This window comes from Procambarus clarkii, chromosome 19 (assembly GCF_040958095.1).
Source record: "Procambarus clarkii isolate CNS0578487 chromosome 19, FALCON_Pclarkii_2.0, whole genome shotgun sequence".
NCBI classification, from domain to species: Eukaryota; Metazoa; Arthropoda; class Malacostraca; order Decapoda; family Cambaridae; genus Procambarus; species Procambarus clarkii.
In genome coordinates, this window is record NC_091168.1 from 4,544,988 (window position 1) to 4,571,275 (window position 26,288).

Consider the following 26,288-nt stretch of genomic DNA (forward strand, 5'->3'; position numbering starts at 1 on the left):
AGTCAAGGTATACAACATCGCAATCCTTACCACTATCAACTGCCTCAACAATGCTAGAATAAAAAGATAACAAATTTGTTAAACATGAACGGCCATTTATAAAACCATGTTGCGACTCAATTATTAATTTATGTTTTTCAAGATGAAGACGAATTTTATTTGCTATTATAGATTCAAGTAACTTTCCCACAATAGACGTTAGGCTAATTGGTCGATAGTTAGACGCAAGTGATCTATCTCCTTTCTTAAAAACTGGTATCACATTAGCAACTTTCCAAAACTCTGGCACTCTGCCTGACTCTATTGATTTATTAAATATGGTTGACAGTGGGTCACAAAGCTCCTCTTTGCATTCTTTAAGCACCCTAGCAAACACTTCATCCGGCCCTGGGGATTTGTTTGGTTTGAGTTTTACTATTTGTTTAAGAACATCCTCCCTGGTAACTGCTAAACTCGTCAACCTGTCCTCGTCCCCACCCACATAGACTTGTTCGGCTGAAGGCATATTGTTAAGTTCCTCTTTAGTAAATACAGATACAAAATATTTATTAAAAATACTACTCATCTCTTCATCACTATCTGTTATTTGACCTGTCTCAGTTTTTAATGGACCTATCCTTTCCCTAGTCTTAGTACGATATAACTGAAAAAACCCTTTAGGATTTGTCTTTGCTTGCCCTGCTATGCGAACTTCATAGTTTCTTTTTGCTTTCCTTATCTCTTTTTTAACATTTCTAACCAGTTGTACGAATTCCTGTTCTAAAGTGACCTCCCCATTTTTAATCCTTTTGTACCAAGCTCTCTTTTTACCTATAAGGTTCTTCAAATTCTTTGTTATCCACTTTGGGTCATTAGTATACGATCTATTCAATTTGTATGGTATACTACGTTCCTGTGCTTTGTTTAGAATATTCTTAAATAAGTTATATATTGAATCCACATCGAAATCCCCATTTAAGTCACCTATCGCTGGGTTCATGTCTCGCTCCAAGACCGGCCCACACCCCATACCCAAGCCTTTCCAATCAATTTGACCCAAAAAATTTCTTAGGCTATTAAAATCAGCTTTTCGAAAATCTGGCACTTTAACAGAATTTTCTCCTACTGGTCTATTCCATTCTATGCTAAATCTGATTTCTTTGTGATCACTGCTCCCTAGCTCACTCCCTATTTCGATGTCATTAATTTGCGTTTCCCTGTTAGTTAACACTAAATCTAAAATATTATTTTCCCGTGTTGGTTCCTTAATGTGTTGCGTAAGAAAGCAATCGTCAATTAATTCTAGAAAATCTTCTGCTTCACTATTCCCTGTTTTGTTCAACCAGTTTATTCCGCTAAAATTAAAGTCACCCATGACATAAATACTGTTAGATCTAGATGCTCTAGATATTTCATCCCATAGATGCTTTGCTTCCATTCTGTCTAAATTTGGTGGCCTATATATTACTCCTATTATAATATTTTTAGCTTTTTCGTTTAATTCAATCCAAATAGTTTCTGTGTGTGGCTCTGTTTTGATTCCCTCTTTGAGACTACATTTCAAATTGTCCCTAACATATATGGCTACTCCACCTCCTCGTCTAATATATCTATCTGTGTGAAATAGTTTAAATCCATATATTTGATATTCAGCTAATAGTTCTCTATTTTCTACATTCATCCACGTTTCGGTAAGTGCAATAATATCTATTTTTTCTGTGCAGACAAGAGCATTTAATTCGTTAATTTTATTTCTTAGACTTCTACTGTTAGTGTAATATACCCTAAGTGAATTGTTATTTTGCGGACCTTCTCTTTCCCTGATCGTTTTGCCAATTCCTTTCTCCCACAAACACATACTTTTATTACCTCCTTCCTCCAAATCAATTCCCATACCTCTATCTACTAACAGTTTAAACCCAAACAAACACCTCTAACCACTTCTTCTAGCGAGTTCGCAACAGCAACAACCCCAGCTCTCGATAGATGCACCCCATCACGAGCATACATTTCATTTCTTCCATAGAAGTGTTCCCAGTTGTCTATGAAAGATATTGCATTTGATTTGCAATATCTTTCCAGCCGGCAATTGACACCAAGTGCCCTCGATATCCATTCATTTCCCACTCCCTTTCTTGGAAGAATGCCACATATGATCGGGATTCCTCCCTTGCTCCTAACTAACTCTATGGCTGTTTTATACCTCTGAATCAGTTCCTCACTCCTGACTCGACCAACATCATTTCCTCCCACGCTAATGCAAATAATGGGATTGTTCCCATTACCAGCCATAATATCATTCATGTTGTTTATAATATCACCAATGCCAGCTCCGGGATAGCAAACCCTTAACCTGTTCCCCCTATCTCTAGCACAAAACGTTCTATCCAAATACCTTATCTGGGAATCTCCCACAACTAATGTTTGCTTAGGTACTTCCTTTACTTTCTGAGGGGCCTGCGCTTCCTTTCTCTTCGTTGCTTTCCCTTTTGCGCGATCCACAGTCTCTCCACAGTCTTGTTACTAACGCTTCGATTAATAAATCCCAGTGTCCTATTCGCCTTATTACGAACATTCATGCATTGATCCTTTTGTTTTAAATTCTTACTAATCATAACTCCCAGATCCCTTTCGCAATCCGACTTCGCAATCTCAACACCATCTAGCTCGTATCTTGTAACTCTATCATCATTACCTAGCCTCAGAACTTTACATTTATCAGCATTAAACTGCATTTGCCAATCATTTGACCATTTCAAAACCCTATCTAGATCAACTTGAAGTAATAGTGAGTCCTCCGAATTAATTTCCCTACCGATTTTCGTATCATCGGCAAATTTGCAAATGTTGCTACTCAAACCTGAATCTAAATCATTTATATATATTATAAACAACAGAGGTCCCAGGACAGAGCCCTGAGGTACTCCACTAACAACATTATCCCACTCTGACTTAACCCCATTTATACTAACTCTCTGTTTCCTTTGGAATAGCCATGCCCTAATCCAAGTTAATATAGAACCCCCAATACCATGAGCTTCTATTTTTTTAATTAGTCTTTCATGTGGCACTGTATCAAAAGCTTTGCTAAAGTCAAGGTACACAACATCACAATCCTTACCACTATCAACTGCCTCAACTATGCTGGAATAAAAAGTTAGCAAATTTGTTAAACATGAACGGCCATTTGTAAAACCATGTTGCGACTCATTTATTAATTTATGTTTTTCAAGATGGAGACGAATTGTATTTGCAATTATTGATTCAAGTAACTTTCCCACAATAGACGTTAGGCTAATTGGCCGATAGTTTGACGCAAGTGATCTATCTCCTTTCTTAAAAATTGGTACAACATTAGCTACCTTCCATGACTCTGGCACTCTGCCTGACTCTATTGATTTATTAAATATGGTAGACAGTGGCTCGGAAAGCTCCTCTTTGCATTCTTTAAGCACCCTGGCAAACACTTCATCCGGCCCTGGGGATTTGTTTGGTTTTAGTTTTTCTAATTGTTTAATTACATCCTCCCTGGTAACTGCTAAACTAGTCAACCTGTCCTCATCCCCACCCACATAGACTTGTTCGGCTGAAGGCATATTGTTAAGTTCTTCTTTAGTAAATACAGATATAAAATATTTGTTAAAAATACTACTCATCTCCTTGTCATTATCCGTTATTTGACCTGTCTCAGATTTTAATGGACCTATCCTTTCCCTAGTCTTAGTTCGATATAACTGAAAAAACCCTTTAGGATTTGACTTTGCTTGCTCTGCTATGCGAACTTCATAGTTTCTTTTTGCTTTCCTAATCTCTTTTTTAACATTTCTAACCAGTTGTATGAATTCCTGTTCTAACCTGACTTCCCCATTCTTAATCCTTTTGTACCAAGCTCTCTTTTTACCTATAAGGTTCTTTAAATTATTTGTTATCCACTTTGGGTCATTAGTATTCGACCTATTCAATTTGTATGGTATACTACGTTCCTGTGCTTTGTTTAGAATATTCTTAAATAAGTTATATATTAAATCCACATCGAAATCCCCTTTTATGTCACCTATCGCTGGGTTCATGTCTCGCTCCAAGACCGGCCCACACCCCGTACTCAAGACTTGCCAATCTATTTGACCCAAAAAATTTCTTAGGCTATTAAAATCAGCTTTTCAAAAATCTGGCACTTTAACAGAATTTTCTCCTACAGGTCTATTCCATTCTATGCTAAATCTGATTACTTTGTGATCACTGTTCCCTAGCTCACTCCCTATTTCGATGTCATTAATTTGTGTTTCCCTGTTAGTTAACACTAAATCTAAAATATTATTTTCCCGCGTTGGTTCCTTAATGTGTTGCGTAAGCAAGCAATCGTCAATTAATTCTAGAAAATCTTCAACTTCACTATTCCCTGTTTTGTTCACCCAGTTTATTCCACTAAAATTAAAGTCACCCATGACATAAATACTGTTAGATCTAGATGCTCTAGATATTTCATCCCATAGATGCTTTGCTTCCATTCTGTCTAAATTTGGTGGCCTATATATAACTCCTATTATAATATTATTTGCTTTTTCGTTTAATTCTATCCAAATAGTTTCTGTGTGTGGCTCAGTTTTGATTCCCTCTTTGAGACTACATTTCAATTTGTCCCTAACATATATGGCTACTCCCCCTCCTCGTCTAATATATCTATCTGTGTGAAATAGTTTAAATCCATTTATCTGATATTCAGCTAATAGTTCTCTATTTTCTACGTTCATCCACGTTTCGGTAAGTGCAATAATATCTATTTTTTCTGTGCAGACAAGAGCATTTAATTCATTAATTTTATTTCTTAGACTTCTACTGTTAGTGTAATATATCCTAAGTGAATTGTTATTTTGAGGCCCTTTTCTTTCCCTGATCATTTTGCCAATTCTTTTCTCCCACGAACACATACTTTTATTACCTCCTTCCTCCAAATCAATTCCCATACCACTATCTACTAACAGTTTAAACCCAAACAAACACCTCTAACCACTGGTTCCAACGAGTTCGCAACAGCAACAACCCCAGCACTTCGATAGATGCACCCCATCACGAGCATACATTTCATTTCTTCCATAGAAGCGTTCCCAGTTGTCTATGAAAGATATTGCATTTGATTTGCAATATCTTTCCAGCCGGCAATTGACACCATATGCCCTCGACATCCATTCATTTCCCACTCCATTTCTTGGAAGAATGCCACATATGATCGGGATTCCTCCCTTGCTCCTAACTAATTCAATGGTTGTCCTAAATCTCTGTATTAGTTCCTCACTCCTAACTCGCCCAACATCATTACCCCCTGCTGAAGGAGGCATTTGAGCAGAGTTCCGTGCTGCGTTTCACTTACGAGATGGAAAAGGATGGGAAGCTGCCCTCTCTAGATGTAACAGTCATGGAAAAGAGCTGAGGTTTCCACACTGCAGTCTACACTAAGGAAACGAACATAGGAATGTGCCTAAATGCCAACAGCGACTGCCCAGACAGGTACAAGAGGAGTGTTGTTAACGCTTATGTCGACTGTGCTCTCAGCCACAGCTCAGAATGGAAGCAAGTCGACGAAGAACTCTGTAGGGTAAGGCAGGTCCTAGTCAACAACGGCTTCTCCAATGGTTTCGTCGAAGACATCATAAGAAGGAAAGTGAAACGCCATGCAACCTCTGAAGAGACAACCAACACAACACCTATACCCCCTATTAGACTATTTTACAGGAACTTCTTTTCCACAGCTCATAAAACGGAGGAAAGGGTCCTGAAAGATATTGTTAATAGAAACGTTATCCCTACAGACAAAAATCAGAGGATACAACTGACGATTTACTATAAAACCAGAAAAACGGCCAGCCTACTCATGAGAAACTCTCCAGACACAAAGCAGAACGCTTTAAAAGAGACCAACGTCGTCTATGCCTTCAAATGCCCACTTGGGGACTGTAAGCTCCAAAAAAAATCAGTATATAGGCACGACAACAACATCTCTTTCTAGGCGTTTAACGATGCATAAGCAACAGGGCTCCATTAAGGAACATATAATCTCTTCCCACAACCAAACCATCGCCAGAGAAATCCTAGTAAACAACACAGAAATCATCGATAGATACAGCGATAGCAGGCGGCTTGACGTCTGTGAGGCTCTACACATCAAGAAGTCAACACCAGCAATCAACAGCCAATTAATGCACAACTATATTCTACCCACCTCAAGACTCCGCTCCAATATAGAAGCATCAAGAAATATGGACCAATAGGCTTTCTACAAATCACTTCCATTCAATACCCATTGTTTCGTGTTCTGTCTTGTGTTTAGGAATTTAATACCCTATTAATACCACCTCACCCCATCCACCTCACTCAAATGTAGATATAAACAAATCGAAGATGTGTAAGCTCTATTCAGTTGTGTATGTGTAAGCTAGTCTTTGAAAATGTAATAAGTTTTACGAAACGCGCTCAAGTGTCGCGTCAGACTAGAAATAAAAATGAATTTTGGAGAATTGATTTTTGAATTACCACCAACAGTGAAAAGAAACGTACGAAAGATCGAGAAAATTCGTGTTAGAATTATTAATCTTACTTTTTCGGTCATATATATATATATATATATATATATATATATATATATATATATATATATATATATATATATATATATATATATATATATATATATATATATATATATGCAAACAAGCCTGAATGGTCCCCAGGACTATATACAACTGAAAACTCACACCCCAGAAGTGACTCGAACCCATACTCCCAGGAGCAACGCAACTGGTATGTACAGGGACGCCTTAATCCGCTTGACCATCACGACCGGACATAAGGAAGTGATAGCCGAGGCTATTTGAACCACTTCCCCGCCGGCACTCGGATGGTAATCTTGGGCATAGCATTTTATCAAATCACCTCATTCTTTGGGGCACACGTGAGAAACACAAATGCAAACAAGCCTGAATGGTCCCCATGACTATATACAACTGAAAACTCACACCCCAGAAGTGACTAGAACCCATACTCCCAGGAGCAACGCAACTGGTATGTACAGGGACGCCTTAATCCGCTTGACCATCACGACCGGACATAAGGAAGTGATAGCCGAGGCTATTTGAACCACTTCCCCGCCGGCACTCGGATGGTAATCTTGGGCATAGCATTTTATCAAATCACCTCATTCTTTGGGGCACACGTGAGAAACACAAATGCAAACAAGCCTGAATGGTCCCCAGGACTATATACAACTGAAAACTCACACCCCAGAAGTGACTCGAACCCATACTCCCAGGAGCAACGCAACTGGTATGTACAGGGACGCCTTAATCCGCTTGACCATCACGACCGGACATAAGAAAGTGATAGCCGAGGCTATTTGAACCACTTCCCCGCCGGCACTCGGATGGTAATCTTGGGCATAGCATTTTATCAAATCACCTCATTCTTTGGGGCACACGTGAGAAACACAAATGCAAACAAGCCTGAATGGTCCCCAGGACTATATACAACTGAAAACTCACACCCCAGAAGTGACTCAACCCATACTCCCAGGAGCAACGTAACTGGTATGTACTGGGACGCCTTAATCCGCTTGACCATCACGACCGGACATAAGGAAGTGATAGCCGAGGCTATTTGAACCACTTCCCCGCCAGCACTCGGATGGTAATCTTGGGCATAGCATTTTATCAAATCACCTCATTCTTTGGGGCACACGTGAGAAACACAAATGCAAACAAGCCTGAATGGTCCCCAGGACTATATACAACTGAAAACTCACACCCCAGAAGTGACTCGAACCCATACTCCCAGGAGCAACGCAACTGGTATGTACAGGGACGCCTTAATCCGCTTGACCATCACGACCGGACATAAGGAAGTGATAGCCGAGGCTATTTGAACCACTTCCCCGCCGGCACTCGGATGGTAATCTTGGGCATAGCATTTTATCAAATCACCTCATTCTTTGGGGCACACGTGAGAAACACAAATGCAAACAAGCCTGAATGGTCCCCAGGACTATATACAACTGAAAACTCACACCCCAGAAGTGACTCGAACCCATACCCCATAGTCCTGGGGACCATTCAGGCTTGTTTGCATTTGTGTTTCTCACGTGTGCCCCAAAGAATGAGGTGATTTGATAAAATGCTATGCCCAAGATTACCATCCGAGTGCCGGCGGGGAAGTGGTTCAAATAGCCTCGGCTATCACTTCCTTATGTCCGGTCGTGATGGTCAAGCGGATTAAGGCGTCTCTGTACATACCAGTTGCGTTGCTCCTCGGAGTATGGGTTCGAGTCACTTCTGGGGTGTGAGTTTTCAGTTGTATATAGTCCTGGGGACCATTCAGGCTTGTTTGCATTTGTGTTTCTCACGTGTGCCCCAAAGAATGAGGTGATTTGATAAAATGCAATGCCCAAGATTACCATCCGAGTGCCGGCGGGGAAGTGGTTCAAATAGCCTCGGCTATCACTTCCTTATGTCTGGTCGTGATGGTCAAGCGGATTAAGGCGTCCCTGTACATACCAGTTGCATTGCTCCTGGGAGTATGGGTTCGAGTCACTTCTGGGGTGTGAGTTTTCAGTTGTATATAGTCCTGGGGACCATTCAGGCTTGTTTGCATTTGTGTTTCTCACGTGTGCCCCAAAGAATGAGGTGATTTGATAAAATGCTATGCCCAAGATTACCATCCGAGTGCCGGTGGGGAAGTGGTTTAAATAGCCTCGGCTATCACTTCCTTATGTCCGGTCGTGATGGTCAAGCGGATTAAGGCGTCCCTGTACATACCAGTTGCGTTGCTCCTGGGAGTATGGGTTCGAGTCACTTCTGGGGTGTGAGTTTTCAGTTGTATATAGTCCTGGGGACCATTCAGGCTTGTTTGCATTTGTGTTTCTCACGTGTGCCCCAATGAATGAGGTGATTTGATGAAATGCTATGCCCAAGATTACCATCCGAGTGCCGGCGGGGAAGTGGTTCAAATAGCCTCGGCTATCACTTCCTTATGTCCGGTCGTGATGGTCAAGCGGATTAAGGCGTCCCTGTACATACCAGTTGCATTGCTCCTGGGAGTATGGGTTCGAGTCACTTCTGGGGTGTGAGTTTTCAGTTGTATATAGTCCTGGGGACCATTCAGGCTTGTTTGCATTTGTGTTTCTCACGTGTGCCCCAAAGAATGAGGTGATTTGATAAAATGCTATGCCCAAGATTACCATCCGAGTGCCGGTGGGGAAGTGGTTCAAATAGCCTCGGCTATCACTTCCTTATGTCCGGTCGTGATGGTCAAGCGGATTAAGGCGTCCCTGTTCATACCAGTTGCGTTGCTCCAGGGAGTATGGGTTCGAGTCACTTCTGGGGTGTGAGTTTTCAGTTGTATATAGTCCTGGGGACCATTCAGGCTTGTTTGCATTTGTGTTTCTCACGTGTGCCCCAAAGAATGAGGTGATTTGATGAAATGCTATGCCCAAGATTACCATCCGAGTGCCGGCGGGGAAGTGGTTCAAATAGCCTCGGCTATCACTTCCTTATGTCCGGTCGTGATGGTCAAGCGGATTAAGGCGTCCCTGTACATACCAGTTGCGTTGCTCCTGGGAGTATGGGTTCGAGTCACTTCTGGGGTGTGAGTTTTCAGTTATATATATATATATATATATATATATATATATATATATATATATATATATATATATATATAATATATATATATATATATATATATATATATATAATATATATATATATATATATAAATATATATATATATATATATATATATAAATATATATATATATATATATATATATATATATATATATATATATATATATATATATATATATATATATATATATATATATATATATATATATATATATATATATATATATATATATATATATATATGCCCTTGGCAGGCAATTCTTACCCTGTAATTAAGGGCCTAGCAGGAAAGTCTTACCCTATAGTTGAGGGCCTGGTAGGCAAGTCTTACCGTATAGTTGAGGGCCTGGCAGGCAAGACTTACCCTGTAATTAAGGGCCTAGCAGGAAAGTCTTACCCTATAGTTGAGGGCCTGGTAGGCAAGTCTTACCCTATAGTTCAGGGCCTGGCAGGCAAGTCTTTCCCTATAGTTGAGGGCCTGGTAGGGCAAGTCTTACCCTATAGTTGAGGGCCTGGCAGGCAAGTCTTACCCTATTGTTGAGGGCCTGGTAGGCAAGTCTTACCCTATAGTTGAGGGCCTGGCAGGCAAGTCTTACCCTATAGTTGTGGGCCTGGTAGGCAAGTCTTACCCTATAGTTGAGGACCTGGCAGACACGTTCTACCCTTTAGTTGAGGGCCTGGTTGGCAAGTCTTACCCTATAGTTGAAGTCTTGCAGGCAAATCTTACCCTATAGTTGAGGGATGGCAGGCACGTCTTACCCTATAGTTGAGGGATGGCAGGCAAGTCTTACCCTATAGTTGAGGGCCTGGCAGGCAAGTCTTTCCCTATAGTTGAGGGCCTGGTAGGCAAGTCTTACCCTATAGTTGAGGGCCTGGCAGGCAAGTCTTACCCTATTGTTGAGGGCCTGGTAGGCAAGTCTTACCCTATAGTTGAGGGCCTGGCAGGCAAGTCTTACCCTATAGTTGTGGGCCTGGTAGGCAAGTCTTACCCTATAGTTGAGGACCTGGCAGACACGTTCTACCCTTTAGTTGAGGGCCTGGTTGGCAAGTCTTACCCTATAGTTGAAGTCTTGCAGGCAAATCTTACCCTATAGTTGAGGGATGGCAGGCACGTCTTACCCTATAGTTGAGGGATGGCAGGCAAGTCTTACCTTATAGTTGAGGGATGGCAGGCAAGTCTTACCCTATAGTTTAGGGCCTGGCAGGCAAGTCTTACCCTATAGTTGAGGGGCTGGCAGGCAAGTCTTTCTTTATAGTTAAGGGCCTGGCAGGCAAGTCTTACCCTATAGTTGAGGGGCTGGCAGGCAAGTCTTACCCTATAGTTGAGGGCCTGGCAGGCAAGTCTTACCCTATAGTTGAGGGGCTGGCAGGCAAGTCTTACCCTATAGTTGAGGGCCTGGCAGGCAAGTCTTACCCTATAGTTGAGGGCCTGGCAGGCAAGTCTTACCCTATAGTTGAGGGCCTGGCAGGCAAGTCTTACCCTATAGTTGAGGGGCTGGCAGGCAAGTCTTACCCTATAGTTGAGGGCCTGGCAGGCTGGGAGGGAGGAACAGATGGCTACACACGTCACCAAAGACTCCGTGACAATGGTCTGGTTAGGTGTTACAGGCAGCCGCTTGTCTGTCCTATGTACGGCGTTGGCATACTTGACGGTGGCCGCTGCTGACGCCACCAGCACCTCCATCACAGCCATCACAACCAGCACCACGACCACACGCATCACTGCTTCACACCCGCCCACCATCACCGCTCACTGTCGGAATAACAACAGGAATCTCCTTAATTTCTATTAGCCCGTGCCAGGTAGTTCTTATGTATATCCTGCCTCAACCACTCGAGTATTTGTCTAGTATTTGGGAAGGAGAGAGATGGAGAATGTTAAGGAGGAAGAACAAGAGGAGGTAGGGAAGGAGAATGGGAGAGAGAGGATGAGAAGTAAGGAGAATGGTAGGGAGGGACAATGGTAAGGTGAGAGAGAATTATCAGGGGAAAACGCCAAGCTATTATGACTATATAGCACAGGGAAGGGGGTCAGGATAAGGATTTGGGATGGGTCCTGAGGAATGGTGCCCAACCATTTGTGAACGGTCATGGATTGAACGCCGACCTGCATGAAGCGAGTCCGCTTTTGCCCTACTGGTGGTGGTTTGTCATTGACAGGGTGACGTTTGGATTGGCCATGGGGACTTCTCACCCTCCAGTGATGAGGACATTGTCGGCTGGTCTGGCATTTACGGTGTCGGTGGACCATCCGTTGGTTGGTGTCTTCCTAGTGGACGTGCTACAAGTGCAGCTGTCGAACTTAGTGAGCGTCCAGCTGCTTCAGGGCAACTGCGCTGTGGTCAAGTTCCACCTGCAGGCATGCTATCAGACGTTTCTCGAGCGGTGGGAGGGACGTGTTTTCCCTCCCTCTGATACTGCTGGTTCTGTTAACGTGATGAGTTTTAGTGTCGCCTTGACGTATGTGGCGGTGCATGGTGCTCCCTTCGAATTTCAGAACGAACTTTTAACCTCCTGTTTTGAACGATTTGGGACTGTTTTAAGTGTTCGTTGGAACCAGGTCCTTGCCGGGCACTGTGCTGGTATGCTTGATGGCTCCCGCACCCTGACGATGTCGCTGAAGTGTAGTGTCCCGTCGTCGATGTCTGTGTTGGGTTACTCTCTCCGCTGCCTGTATCGTGGACAATCGCGCACCTGTTATAAGTATGGTCACGAGGGTCATCTGGCTGCATCGTTTGACGTGGGAGCAACTAGTAGGGTGCATATTTTTCGTGCGGAGGACTTTCCGCCCCTGTTGCGTTCGGATGGTACTGAGGATGGAGTGGGTACCGTGCCTGCGGTGCTTGATTGCCTGTCTATTGCTCAGCCCGTTAAAGCGCGTTCTACGGCCGTTGCGACACGTCTGGTAACTGCTGTGACCCCAGGGGTTGTTGCGCCAGTGTGTGTGGGTGTTGGGCCGTCGCCTGCGCTGCGTATAGTACAGGATGTCCCAATGGAGGTCCATGTTCCGCCGCCACCTGTGGATGTGGTACCAGCTCCCGGGGACGCAAGTTCTGCTGTTTTGGAGGGGGTGCTTCGGCAGGGGGAGGTGCCTGCCGTGCCTGTGTGTGTCGGCAACTGTTGTTCTGATGATTTAATCCCTTTGCAGAATCGTGCACCCCGATGTTCTGAGGCGGTTTCCCTGGATGTTGTGAACAGTGCAGGCGATGTGGCCTCTGTGGACTCTTCGGGCAGTGACGGGTGTGGCCCGTATGGATGTGAAGATGGTGGCCGTGCTTGCGGAAGGGCCTGGTGGGAGTGGTGTGGTGTGGCCTGTCCCGAAGCATTTGCGGCGGGCTCGGGGTGTGTCTCCCATTCGTGGTGTGGCTTGGGAGGCGGTGAAGGAATATGGTGCTCCGGCATCCCCCGTCGTAGATGATGGGGCTGTGAGGGGCTCCGAGTTGCTTCCTGTGCTCCACCCTGCGCTTCCTGGTGTTGGATCCCCGCAGTGGAGGGTTGCCCCTGATGATCGGGACCTCGTACTGGTGTTGAGGAAAGATGTGTGCCAGGGGGCCTCGGCTCCTGTGCCCAGTGGTGGGGTCGATGCTGCGCCTGCATCCCCTGCAGTTTCCCCTCCTTCGTTGCCCCGGTCTGGGGAAAGCCTTGTCCCGGCTGCCGGAGTCGTGTCCCGTGAGGGTCAGGTGTTGGTCCCTTATCGGGATGCCCGGATAAGGGCCCTTCCACTATCTGGGTGTCGTGGGGTGAAGGAGTTTGTTTATAGGATGCCGGATAAGATGACTCAGCCAACGGTGCCGACCGTTGGCCGGGTGTCATTTGACATGTTGATGATTTGGAAAGCGTACTGCTTTCATCAGTCTCCTGAGACTGATGGATGCCTACTACTACTGCCTGCACTTTCCGATATACAAGTTCCTGGAAAAATATTAGTAGACGTCATGCGCAAAACGTTACGCCGTGGATCAGCTGACGTCATGAACTCTGCATCCTGCCCAACAGTGCAGCAAGTCTCCCTCTACCATCCACCTCCGTTTTAGTCGCCGCTCCTCTATCTACGGCACGACGCGACTGGCACTTTTGACATTCTTATCCTCCTCATACGTCAAGGCATCTCCCAACATCTGTCATGGTGCAGTCATCGGAAAGGTAAACCCTTCATGCAAACTGCACAAACTCTCAAGAAGAAGAAGAATGCAAGAATAGGGGGGGAGGGAATTATCAGGGGGAAAGCGCCAAGCCATGACGGCTATATAGCACTGGGAAGGGGGTCAGGATAAGGATTTGGGATGGGATGAGAGGGGGAAGAAATGGTGCCCAACCACTTAGACGGTCGGGGGTTGAACGCTGACCTGCATGAAGCGAGACCGTCGCTCTACCGTCCAGCTCAAGTGGTTGAGGAAGAATAAAAGGGAAGGAGAGAGGCACACTGCCGAACACCCAATCACTGTTGGGTACGACATCCGTATCTATAATGGCAAACCCGTCCTCGACTCAAGTCCATTACATCCAGCGGTCGAACCCACAGATGCATTCATAAATTTTTACATGCTGTTCATTCAAAATGGAAATTTTCTCTATTATAAATTAATATTATAATATATATGAATATTGTACATATATAGGCATAGGTTAGGTTTGGTTAGGTGTTTACATTCTGTTGGCGATAATTGGTATTTGTAGTACGTGAGTGAAGCCTTTGCAGCGTTGTGGTTCAGACAAAATTCGTCAGAGAAGCACTTGTTCTGGAAGTGTTTGAATGTCATCAGTTGTGAGTCGAGTGTAAACGGTTTTTCATTCATAAACAGGGTTGTAAGGGTATGAGCAGGGGGAGGGAGACCTGTAAGGGTGTGTGTCGGGGAGGGAGGCCTGTAAGGGTGTGTGTTGGGGAGGAAGGCCTGTAAGGGTGTGTGTCGGGGAGGGAGGCCTGTAAGAGTGTGTGTCGGGGAGGGAGACCTGTAAGGGTGTGTGTCGGGGAGGGAGGCCTGTAAGGGTGTGTGTTGGGGAGGAAGGCCTGTAAGGGTGTGTGTCGGGGAGGGAGGCCTGTAAGAGTGTGTGTCGGGGAGGGAGGCCTGTAAGGGTGTGTGTCGGGGAGGGAGACCTGTAAGGGTGTGTGTCGGGGAGGGAGGCCTGTAAGGGTGTGTGTTGGGGAGGAAGGCCTGTAAGGGTGTGTGTCGGGGAGGGAGGCCTGTAAGGGTGTGTGTCGGGGAGGGAGGCCTGTAAGGGTGTGTGTCGGGGAGGGAGACCTGTAAGGGTGTGTGGAGGAATAAGACCTGCAAGGGTGTGCGTGGGGTGATGGAGACCTGTAAGGGTGTGTGTGAAGGGGAGGGAGACCTGTAAGGGTGTGTGGAGGGAGGGAGACCTGTAAGGGTGTGTGTGTGGGGGAGGGAGACCTGTAAGGGTGTGTGGAGGGAGGGAGACCTGTAAGGGTGTGTGTGTGAGGGAGGGAGACCTGTAAGGGTGTGTGTGTGGGGGAGGGAGACCTGTAAGGGTGTGTGGAGGGAGGGAGACCTGTAAGGGTGTGTGTGTGAGGGAGGGAGACCTGTAAGGGTGTGTGTGTGGGGGAGGGAGACCTGTAAGGGTGTGTGGAGGGAGGGAGACCTGTAAGGGTGTGTGTGTGAGGGAGGGAGACCTGTAAGGGTGTGTGGAGGGAGGGAGACCTGTAAGGGTGTGTGTTGCGGGGGGGAGGAAGACCTGTAAGGGTGTGTGGGGGGAGGGAGACCTGTAAGGGTGTGCGTGGGGGAAGAGAGACATGTAAGGATGTGTGTGTTGGGGAGGAGACTTACAGGGTGTGTGTGGGGGAACGGAGATCTGTAAGGGTTTGTGTGTGGGGAGGGAGACCAGCAAGGGTGTGTGTGGAGGGGGGAGAGAGGCCTGTAAGGGTGTGTGGGGTATTGGAGATTTGTAACGGTGTGTGTGGAAGGGGGGAGACCTGTAAGGGTGTATGTGTGTGGGAAGGAGACCTGTAAAGGTGTGTGTGTGGGCAGGCGACCTGTAAGTGTGTGTGGGGGAGGGAGACCAGTAAGTGTGTCGGGGGGGGGGGGGGGAGAGAGAGGCCTGTAAGGGTGTGTGTAGAAGAGGGAGGCCTGTAAGGGTGTGTGTAGAGGAGGGAGGCCTGTAAGAGTGTGTGTAGAGGAGGGAGGCCTGTAAGGGTGTGTGTGGGGAGGGAGGAAGACTTGTAAGGGTGTATGGGTGGGAGAAAGAGGCCTGTAAGGGTGTGTGAGTTGGGGAGGGGAGACCTGTAAAGGTCTGTGGGGTGTGGGGGGTGGGGGGCAGAGACTTGAAAGGGTGTGTGTGTGGGTTAGGAGACCTGTAAGGGTGTGTTTGGGGGGAAGGGAGGGAGACCTGTAATGGTGTGTGGGGGGGAGGGAGACCTCCACCATGGTGTGGGGACTATGGTGTGTAGACCATGGTGTGTAGACCATGGTGTGTAGACCATGGTGTGTAGACCATGGTGTGTAGACTATGGTGTGTAGACCATGGTGTGTAGACCATGGTGTGTAGACTATTGTGTGTAGATCAAGGGTGTAGACCATGGTGTGTAGACTATGGTGTGTAGACCATGGTGTGTAGACTATGGTGTGTAGACCATGGTGTGTAGACTATGGTGAGTAGACCATGGAAGGTAGACCATTGTGTGTAGACTTTGGTGGGTAGACCATGGATGTAGACAATGGGTGTAGACCATGGTGTGTAGACCATATGTGTTGACCATGGGTGTTGACCATGGGTGTTGACCATGGATGTAGACCATGGGTGTTGAGCATGGGTGTAGACAATGAGTGTGTAGACCATGGGTGTATACCATGGGAGTAGATCATGGTTGTAGACCATGGGTGTATACCATGGGAGTAGATCATGGTTGTAGACCATGGGTGTAGACCATAGGTTTAGACCATGGGTGTATACCATGGGAGTAGATCATGGTTGTAGACCATGGGTGTAGACCATAGGTTTAGACCATGGTATGTAGACAATGGGTGTAGACCATAGGTGTAGACCTTGGTGTGTAGACGATAGGTGTAGACCATGGGTGTAGACTATAGGTGTAGACAATGGGTGTACACCATGGGTGTAGACCATAGGTGTAGACAATAGTGTGTAGACCATGGGTGTAGACCATTGGTGTAGACCACGGTGTGTAGACCATGGGTGTAGAGCATAGGTGCAGACCATGGTGTGTAGACCATGGGTGTAGACCATGGTGAGTAGACCATGGTGTGTAGACCATGGGTGTAGACCATGGTATGTAGACCATGGGTGTAGACCATGGGAGTAGACCATGGGTGTAGACCATGGTTGTAGACCATGGGTGTAGACCATGGGTGTAGACCATGGGAGTTGACCATGGGTGTTGACCATGGGTGTAGACCATAGGGGAAGACCATGGAGTGTAGACTATGGATTGTAGACCATGGTGTATAGAGCATGGTCTGTAGACAATGGTGTGTAGACCATCGGTGTTGACTATGGTGTGTAGACCATGGGTATTGACCATGGTGTGTAGACCATGGTGTGTAGACCATGGGTATTGGCAATGGGTGTAGACCATGGTGTGTAGACCATGGGTGTTGACCATAGGTGTACACCAAGGGTGTAAACCATAATGTGTAGACCATGGGTGCTGACCATGGGTGAAGACCATGGGTTTAGATCCTGGTGTGTAGACCATGGGTGTAGACCATGGCGTGTAGAACATGGGTGTAGATCATGGTGTGTAGACCATGGGTGTTGACCATTTGTGTAGACCATGTGTGTAGACCATGGTGTGTAGACCATGGGTGTTGGCCATGGTGTGTAGACCATGTTGTGTAGACCATGGTGTGTAGACCATGGTGTGTTGACCATGGTGTGTAGACAATTGGTGTAGACCATGGTGTGTAGATCATGGTGTGTAGACTATGTTGTGTAGACCATGGTGTGTAGACCATGGTGTGTTGACCATGGTGTGAAGACCATGGTGTGTAGACTATTGGGTGTAGACTAAGGGTGTAGACCATGGTGTGTAGACCAAGGTGTGTTGACCATGGTGTGTAGACTATGGTGTGTAGACCATGGTGTGTACACCATGGTGTGTAGACTATGGTGAGTAGACCATGGTGAATAGACCATAGTGGGTAGACCATGGGTGTAGTCAATGGGTGTAGACCATAAGTGTAGACCATGGTATGTAAACCATGGGTGTTGACCATGGTGTGTAGACCATGGGTGTAGACTATGGTGTGTAGACCATTGGTGTAGACCATGGTGTGTAGACCATGGTGTGTAGACCTTGGTGGGTAGACCATGGGTGTAGACCATTGGTGCAGACCATGGGTGTTGACCATGGTGTGTAGACCATGGGTGCAGACCATGGTGTGTAGACAAATGTGTGTAGACCATATGTGTTGACCATGGGTGTTGACCATGGGTGTAGACCATGGTTGTATACCATGGGAGTAGATCATGGGTGTAGACCATGGGTGTTGACCATAGTGTGTAGACCATAGGTGTTGAAAATGGTGTGTACACCATGGTGTGTAGACCATGGTGTGTAGACCATGGTGAGCAGACCATGGTGTGTAGACTATAGGTGTTGACCATTATGTGGAGACCATGGTGTGTTGACCATTATGTGGAGACCATGGTGTGTTGACCATGGGTGTAGACCATGAGGTGTTGAGCATGGGTGTAGACAATGGTGTATAGACCATGGGAGTTGACCATTGGTGTAGACCATTGGTGTAGACCATTGGTGTTGACCATAGGTGTACACCATGGTGTGTAGATCATGGGTGTAGACAATGGGTGTAAACTATAGGTGTAGACCATGGTGTGTAGACCATGGATGTTGACCATGGTGTGTAGACCTCGGGTATTGACCATTGTGTATAAAATGGTGTGTAGACCATGGGTATTGACCATGGTGTGTAGACCATGGGTGTTGGCCATGGTGTGTGGACCATGGGTATTGACCATTTTGTATACCATGGTGTGTAGACCATGGGTAATGACCATGGTGTGTGGACCATGGGGTATTAACCATTGTGTGTAGACCATGGGTGTAGACCATGGCGTGTAGACCATGGTGTGTAGACAATGGGTATTGATAGTATGTGTAGACCATGGGTGTAGACCACTGGTGTAGACCATGGGTGTTGACTATGGTGTGTAGACCATGGGTGTTGACAATGGTGTGTAGACCATGGGTGTAGACCATGGGTGTAGACCATGGTGTGTAGACCATGGGTGTAGACCGTGGTGTGTAGACTATGGTGTGTAGATCATTGTGTGTAGACAATGGGTGTAGACAATGGGTGTAGACCATGGGTGTATACCATGGGTGTTGACTATGGTGTGTAGACCATGGGTGTTGACCATGGTGCGTAGACCATGGGTGTAGACCATGGTGTCTAGACCATGGGTGTAGACTATAGTGTGTAGACCATGGGTGTATACCATGGGTGCAGACCATGGGTGTAGACTATAGGTGTAGACAATGGGTGTACACCATGGGTGTAGACCATAGGTGTACACCATGGGTGTAGACCATAGGTGTAGACCATGGTGTGTAGACCATGGGTGTAGACCATGCGTGTAGACCATGGGTGTAGACCATTTTAGTAGACAATGGGTGTAGACCATGGTTGTAGACCATAGGTGTAGACAATATTGTGTAGACCATGGGTGTTGACCATGGGTGTACATAATGGGAGTAGACCGTGGGTGTAGACCATGGTGTGTAGACCATGGGTGTAGACCATTTTGTGTAGACTATGGTGTGTAGACCATTGTGTGTAGACCATGGTGTGTAGACCATGGGTGTAGACCACTAGTGTTGACTCTGGGTGTCGACTATGATGTGTAGACCATGGGTGTTGACCATGGTGTGTAGACCATGGGTATAGACCATGGTGTGTAGACCATGGTGTGTAGACCATGGGTGTAGACCATGGTGTATAGACCATGGGTGTAGACCGTGGTGTGTAGACCATGGTTTGTAGACTATGGTGTGTAGACCATTGTGTGTAGACAATGGGTGTAGACAATGGGTGTAGACCATGGGTGTATGCCATGGGTATTGACTATGGTGTGTAGACCATTGGTGTTGACCATGGTGTGTAGACCATGGGTGTAGACTATGGTGTGTAGACCATGGGTGTAGACCATAGGTGTATACCATGGGTGTAGACCATGGGTGTAGACTATAGGTGTAGACAATGGGTGTACACCATGGGTGTAGACCATAGGTGTAGACCATGGTGTGTAGACCATGGGTGTTAACCATTGTGTGTAGACCATGGTGTGTAGACTATGGTTTGTAGACCATGGTGTGTAGACCATGGTGTGCAGACCATGGAGTGTAGACCATGGTGTGTAGACTATGGTGTGTAGACCATGGTGTGTAGACCATGGTGTGTAGACCATAGTGTGTAGACCATGGTGTGTAGACCTCGGGTATTGACCATTGTGTATACCATGGTGTGTAGACCATGGGTATTGACCATGGTGTGTAGACCATGGGTGTTGACCATGGTGTGTGGACCATGGGTATTGACCATTGTGTGTAGACCATGGGTGTAGTCCATGGTGTGTAGACCATGGTTTGTACACCATAGTGTGTAGACTATGGGTGTTGACCATGGTGTGTAGACCATGGGTATTGACCATGGGTATTGACCATGGGTATTGACCATTGTGTATAGACCATGGGTGTAGTCCATGGTGTGTAGACCATGGGTGTTGACCATGGTGTGTAGACCATGGGTGTAGACCATGGTGTGTAGACCATGGGTATTGATAGTATGTGTAGACCATGGGTGTAGACCACTGGTGTAGACCATGGGTGTTGACTATGGTGTGTAGACCATGGGTGTTGATCATGGTGTGTAGACCATGGGTGTTGACCATGGTGTGTAGACCATGGGTGTAGACGAAGGGTGTAGACCGTGGTGTGTAGACTATGGTGTGTAGACCATGGTGTGTAGACCATGGTGTGTAGACCATGGGTGTTGACCATGGTGTGTAGAACATGGGTGTAGACCATGGTGTCTAGACCATGGGTGTAGACTATGGTGTGTAGACCATGGGTGTATACCATGGGTGTAGACCATGGGTGTAGACAATGGGTGTACACCATGGGTGTAGACCATAGGTGTAGACCATGGTGTGTAGACCATGGGTGTAGACCATGGGTGTAGACCATAGGTGTACACCATTGGTGTTGACCATAGGTGTAGACCATGGTGTGTAGACCATGGGTGTAGACCATGATGTGTAGACCATGGGTGTAGACCATGGGTGTAGACCATTATAGTAGACAATGGGTGTAGACCATGGTTGTAGACCATAGGTGTAGACAATAGTGTGTAGACCATGGGTGTTAACCATGGGTGTACATAATGGGAGTAGACCATGGGTGTAGACCATGGGTGTAGACCGTGGTGTGTAGACCATTTTGTGTAGACTATGGTGTGTAGACCATTGTGTGTAGACTATGGGTGTAGACAATGGGTGTAGACCACTGGTGTAGACCCTGGGTGTTGACTATGGTGTGTAGACCATGGGTGTTGACCATGGTGTGTAGACCATGGGTGTTGACCATGGTGTGTAGACCATGGGTGTAGACCATGGTGTGTAGCCCATGGGTGTAGACCATGGTGTGTAGACCATGGGTGTTGACCATGGTGTGTAGACCATGTTGTGTAGACCATGGTGTGTAGACCATGGGTGTAGACCATGGTGTGTAGACCATGGGTGTTGACCATGGTGTGTAGACCATGTTGTGTAGACCATGGTGTGTAGACCATGGGTGTTGACCATGGTGTGTAGACCATGTTGTGTTGTCCATGGTGTGTAGACCATGTTGTGTTGACCATGGTGTGTAGACCATGGGTGTTGACCATGGTGTGTAGACCATGTTGTGTTGTCCATGGTGTGCAGACCATGGTGTGTAGACTATGGTGTGCAGACCATGGTGTGTAGACCATGGTGTGCAGACCATGGTGTGTAGACCATGGTGTGTAGACTATGGTGTGTAGACCATGGTGTGTAGACCATGGTGTGTAGACCATGGGGTGCAGACCATGGTGTGTAGACTATGGTGTGTAGACCATGGTGTGTAGACCATAGTGTGTAGACCATGGTGTGTAGACTATGGTGTGTAGACCATGGTGTGTAGACCATAGTGTGTAGACCATGGGTGCTGACCATGGTGTGTAGACCATGGGTATTGACCATTGTGTGTAGACCATGGTGTGTAGACTATGGTTTGTAGACCATGGTGTGTAGACCATGGTGTGCAGACCATGGTGTGAAGACCATGGTGTGTAGACTATGGTGTGTAGACCATGGTGTGTATACCATGGTGTGTAGACTATAGTGTGTAGACCATGATGTGCAGACCATGGTGTGTAGACCATGGTGTGTAGACTATGGTGTGTAGACCATGGTGTGTAGACCATAGTGTGTAGACCATGGATGTAGACCATGGTGTGTAGACCATGGGTGTAGACCATGGTGTGTAGACCATGGGTGTAGACCATGGTGTGTTGACCATAGTGTGTAGACCATGGGTGTTGATCATGGTGTGTAGACCATGGGTATTGACCATTGTGTATACCATGGTGTGTAGACCATGGGTATTGACCATTGTGTGTAGACCATGAGTGTAGACCATGACGTGTAGACCATGGGTGTAGACCATGGGTATTGACAGTATGTGTAGACCATGGGTGTAGACCACTGGTGTAGACCATGGGTGTTGACTATGGTGTGTAGACCATGGGTGTTGACCATGGTGTGTAGACCATGGGTGTAGACCATGGTGTGTAGACCCTGGTGTGTAGACCATTGGTGTGACAACCATGATGAGTGTGTGTGTGACAACCATAATGAGTGTGTATGACAACTATGATGAGTGTGTGTGACAACCATGATGAGTGTGTGTGACAACCATGATGAGTGTGTGACAACCATGATGAGTGTGTGACAACCATGATGAGTGTGTGACAACCATGATGAGTGTGTGACAACCATGATGAGTGTGTGACAACCATGATGAGTGTGTGACAACCATGATGAGTGTGTGACAACCATGATGAGTGTGTGACAACCATGATTAGACTCATAACAATACGGATCAACTAGAGAACTCTAATGGTAATGATTTGTTTTGAATTGGAAAACTTTTAATCAGTTTTTATACTCTAATCAGTAATTGTACTATATTAATTTCTATACTAGTAACAGTATATACGCTTCACTAGTAACAATATTTCGAATTAATTATTTTGCCTACAATTGATGTTTTATCAAATAGACAAAAGTTGAACACATGTGATATATCGCCCACATTTCCAACCACCACGACCCCGGTACTGTGCTCCACTACATTGATTTTGTAAATAAAATTAAGGGTACATAGTGATAAACCTGGATGATCTGGTGCCCCACACCCTTCACTCACCCTGTCTCCACCACACACACCCTCCCTGTCTCCACCACACACACCCTCCCTGTCTCCACCACACACACCCTCCCTGTCTCCACCACACACACCCTCCCTGTCTCCACCACACACACCCTCCTTGTCTCTACCACACACACCCTCCCTGTCTCTACCACACACACCCTCCTTGTCTCTACCACACACACCCTCCCTGTCTCCACCACACACACCCTCCTTGTCTCTACCACACACACCCTCCCTGTCTCTACCACACACACCCTCCCTGTCTCTACCACACACACCCTCCTTGTCTCTACCACACACACCCTCCTTGTCTCTACCACACACACCCTCCCTGTCTCTACCACACACACCCTCCCTGTCTCTACCACACACACCCTCCCTGTCTCCACCACACACACCCTCCCTGTCTCTACCACACATACTATGAGGAGATAAACAAATTCCTAACAGATATAACATGGGAAACATAGCCCAGGGAAAAGTTTGCCCAAGACATGGTGTACTACATCACGCAGAAGTGTAAGGAGGCGCAGACAAGTTTGTCCCAGTACTAAAGGAAAAAACTTAAGGAAGATGAGAAACCCATGGTTTAATCAGAGAGGTAAGCTAGCAAATCAACAAAGTACAAGGGCGTGGAGAAACTATAGAAATAACAGGACATCTGAAAGCAGAGAAAGATGCCAGAGTGCCAAGAATGAATATGTCAGGTGATAAGAGAGGCAGAAGGGCAGGAGAAAAAAACACTGAAGGAACAGGTATTGAAACTGAGGATGGATGCAGACAGATTCACTAGAAATGACAAGTGTGCGAAGAACTGAATAAGAAGTTGCAAGAGGTCTTCACATTAGAACAAGGAGATGTATCAGACATAAGAAGGGGAATAATTAACCAGGCATCACTAGAAGAGTTTGGGATTACCAGTGGGGATATAAGGAAGCTTTTGCTAGAGCTAGATGTGACAAAGGCTATAGGCCTGGATGGAATCTGACCATGGATACAAAAGGAAGGAGCAGAAGAACTTTGCCTGCCACTCTCCATAGTGTATAACAAATCACTGGTAACAGAAGTGATAAAAATTTGGAAGACTGCTAATGTAGTCTCGATATACTAGAAGGGGGATAGACAGGAGGCACTTAACTACAGGCCAGTGTCCCTAACCTGAATACCATGCAAGCTGATGGAGAAGATTGTGCGAAAATAGCTAGTGGACAATCTGGAGCGAAAGAACTTTGTAACACAGCATCAGCATGGATTCAGGGATGGTAAATCCTGCTCTCACGGGATTAATTGAATTATACGACCAGGCAACAAAAATCAGGCAAGAAAGAGAGGGGGTGGACAGACTGAATTTTTTGGATTGCCACAAAGCCTTTGACACAGTACCACACAAGAGGCTAGTTCATAAGCTGGAGAGGCAGGCAGGAGTGAAAGGGAAGGTACTCCACTGGATAAGGGAGTACCTAAGTAATAGAATACAGCGAATCATTGTGAGGGATCTGGTCTCAGATTGGCGTCACCAGTGGAGTCCCGTCGGAGCTCAGTCTGTGGATACAGTATATCCCTATACTGTTTCTGTTATATGTAAATGATCTCCCATAGGGTATATAATCGTTCCTCTCATTGTTTGCTGATGATGCAAAAATTATGAGGAGGAAAACGTCAGAGGAAGATAGTGAGGCTACAAGATGACGTAGACAAATTGAATGAATGGTCGAACAAATGGTTACTAAAGTTCTACCCGAGTAAATGTATGGTAATGAAACTAGGACGTGGGAACTGGAGGTCAGAAACAGGATACAGAATAGGAGATTAAGTCCTTCATATAATGGACATAGAGAAAGATCTAGGAGCTGTTATCACACCAAACCTGTCTCCTGAAGCTCACATTAAAGAATAACATCTGCAGCGTATGAAAGACTGGCTAACGTCCGAACTGCCTACAGGAACCTGTGTAAGGAATCATTCAGAACATGTATACAACATATGTAAGACTAATCCTGGAGTATGCGGCCCTAGCTGGAACCCGTACCGTGTCAAGCCGAAGATTAAGCTGGAAAAAGTTTTGAGGTATGCCACTAGGCTAGTCCCAGAACTAAGAGGCATGAGTTATGAGGATAGGCTGCGTGAAATGCACCTCCCGACACTGGAAAACAGGAGAGTAAGGGGAGACAAGCTCACTATCTACACAGTTCTCAGAGGAATTGCCAGGATAGATAAGGATAAACTGTTTAACACGAGTGGTACACAAACAAGAGGACACAGGTGAAGACTGAGTTCCCAAATGAGCAACATGGACGTTAGAAAAAACTTTTTCAGTGTCAGAGTAGTATACAAACGGAATGCATTAGGCAGAGATGTGGTGGAGGCTGACTCCACCCACAATTTTAAATGTAGATATAATAGAGCCCAGTAGGCTTAGGAATCTGTACACCAGTTTATTGATAGTTTTTCAACTCAACCCTCAGAACTGAGGGTTGAGAACTCAGGGCTCAGCCCCCGCAAGCACAACTAGGTGAGTACAACAAGGGGAGTACACACACACTTTCTCATCTTCCATCGTTACCGTTACCAAGTGTCTCTCAGGTGACACTGTACCGTTACCAAGTGTCTCTCAGGTGACACTGTACCGTTACCAAGTGTCTCTCGGGTGTCACTGTACCGTTACCAAGTGTCTCTCGGGTGTCACTGTACCGTTACCAAGTGTCTCTCGGGTGACACTGTACCGTTACCAAGTATCTCTCAGGTGACACTGTACCGTTACCAAGTGTCTCTCGGGTGTCACTGTACCGTTACCAAGTGTCTCTCGGGTGACACTGTACCGTTACCAAGTGTTTCTCAGGTGTCACTGTACTGTTACCAAGTGTCTCTCGGGTGACACTGTACCGTTACCTAGTGTCTCAGATGACACTGTACCGTTACTAAGTGTCTCTCAGATGACACTGTACCGTTACCAAGTGTCTCTCAGGTGACACTGTACCGTTACCTAGTGTCTCAGGTGACACTGTACCGTTACTAAGTGTCTCTCAGATGTTACTGTACCGTTACCAAGTGTCTCTCGGGGTGTCACTGTACCGTTACCAAGTGTCTCTCGGTGTCACTGTACCGTTACCAATTGTCTCTCGGGTGTCACTGTACCGTTACCAATTGTCTCTCGGGTGTCACTGTACCGTTACCAAGTGTCTCGGGTGTCA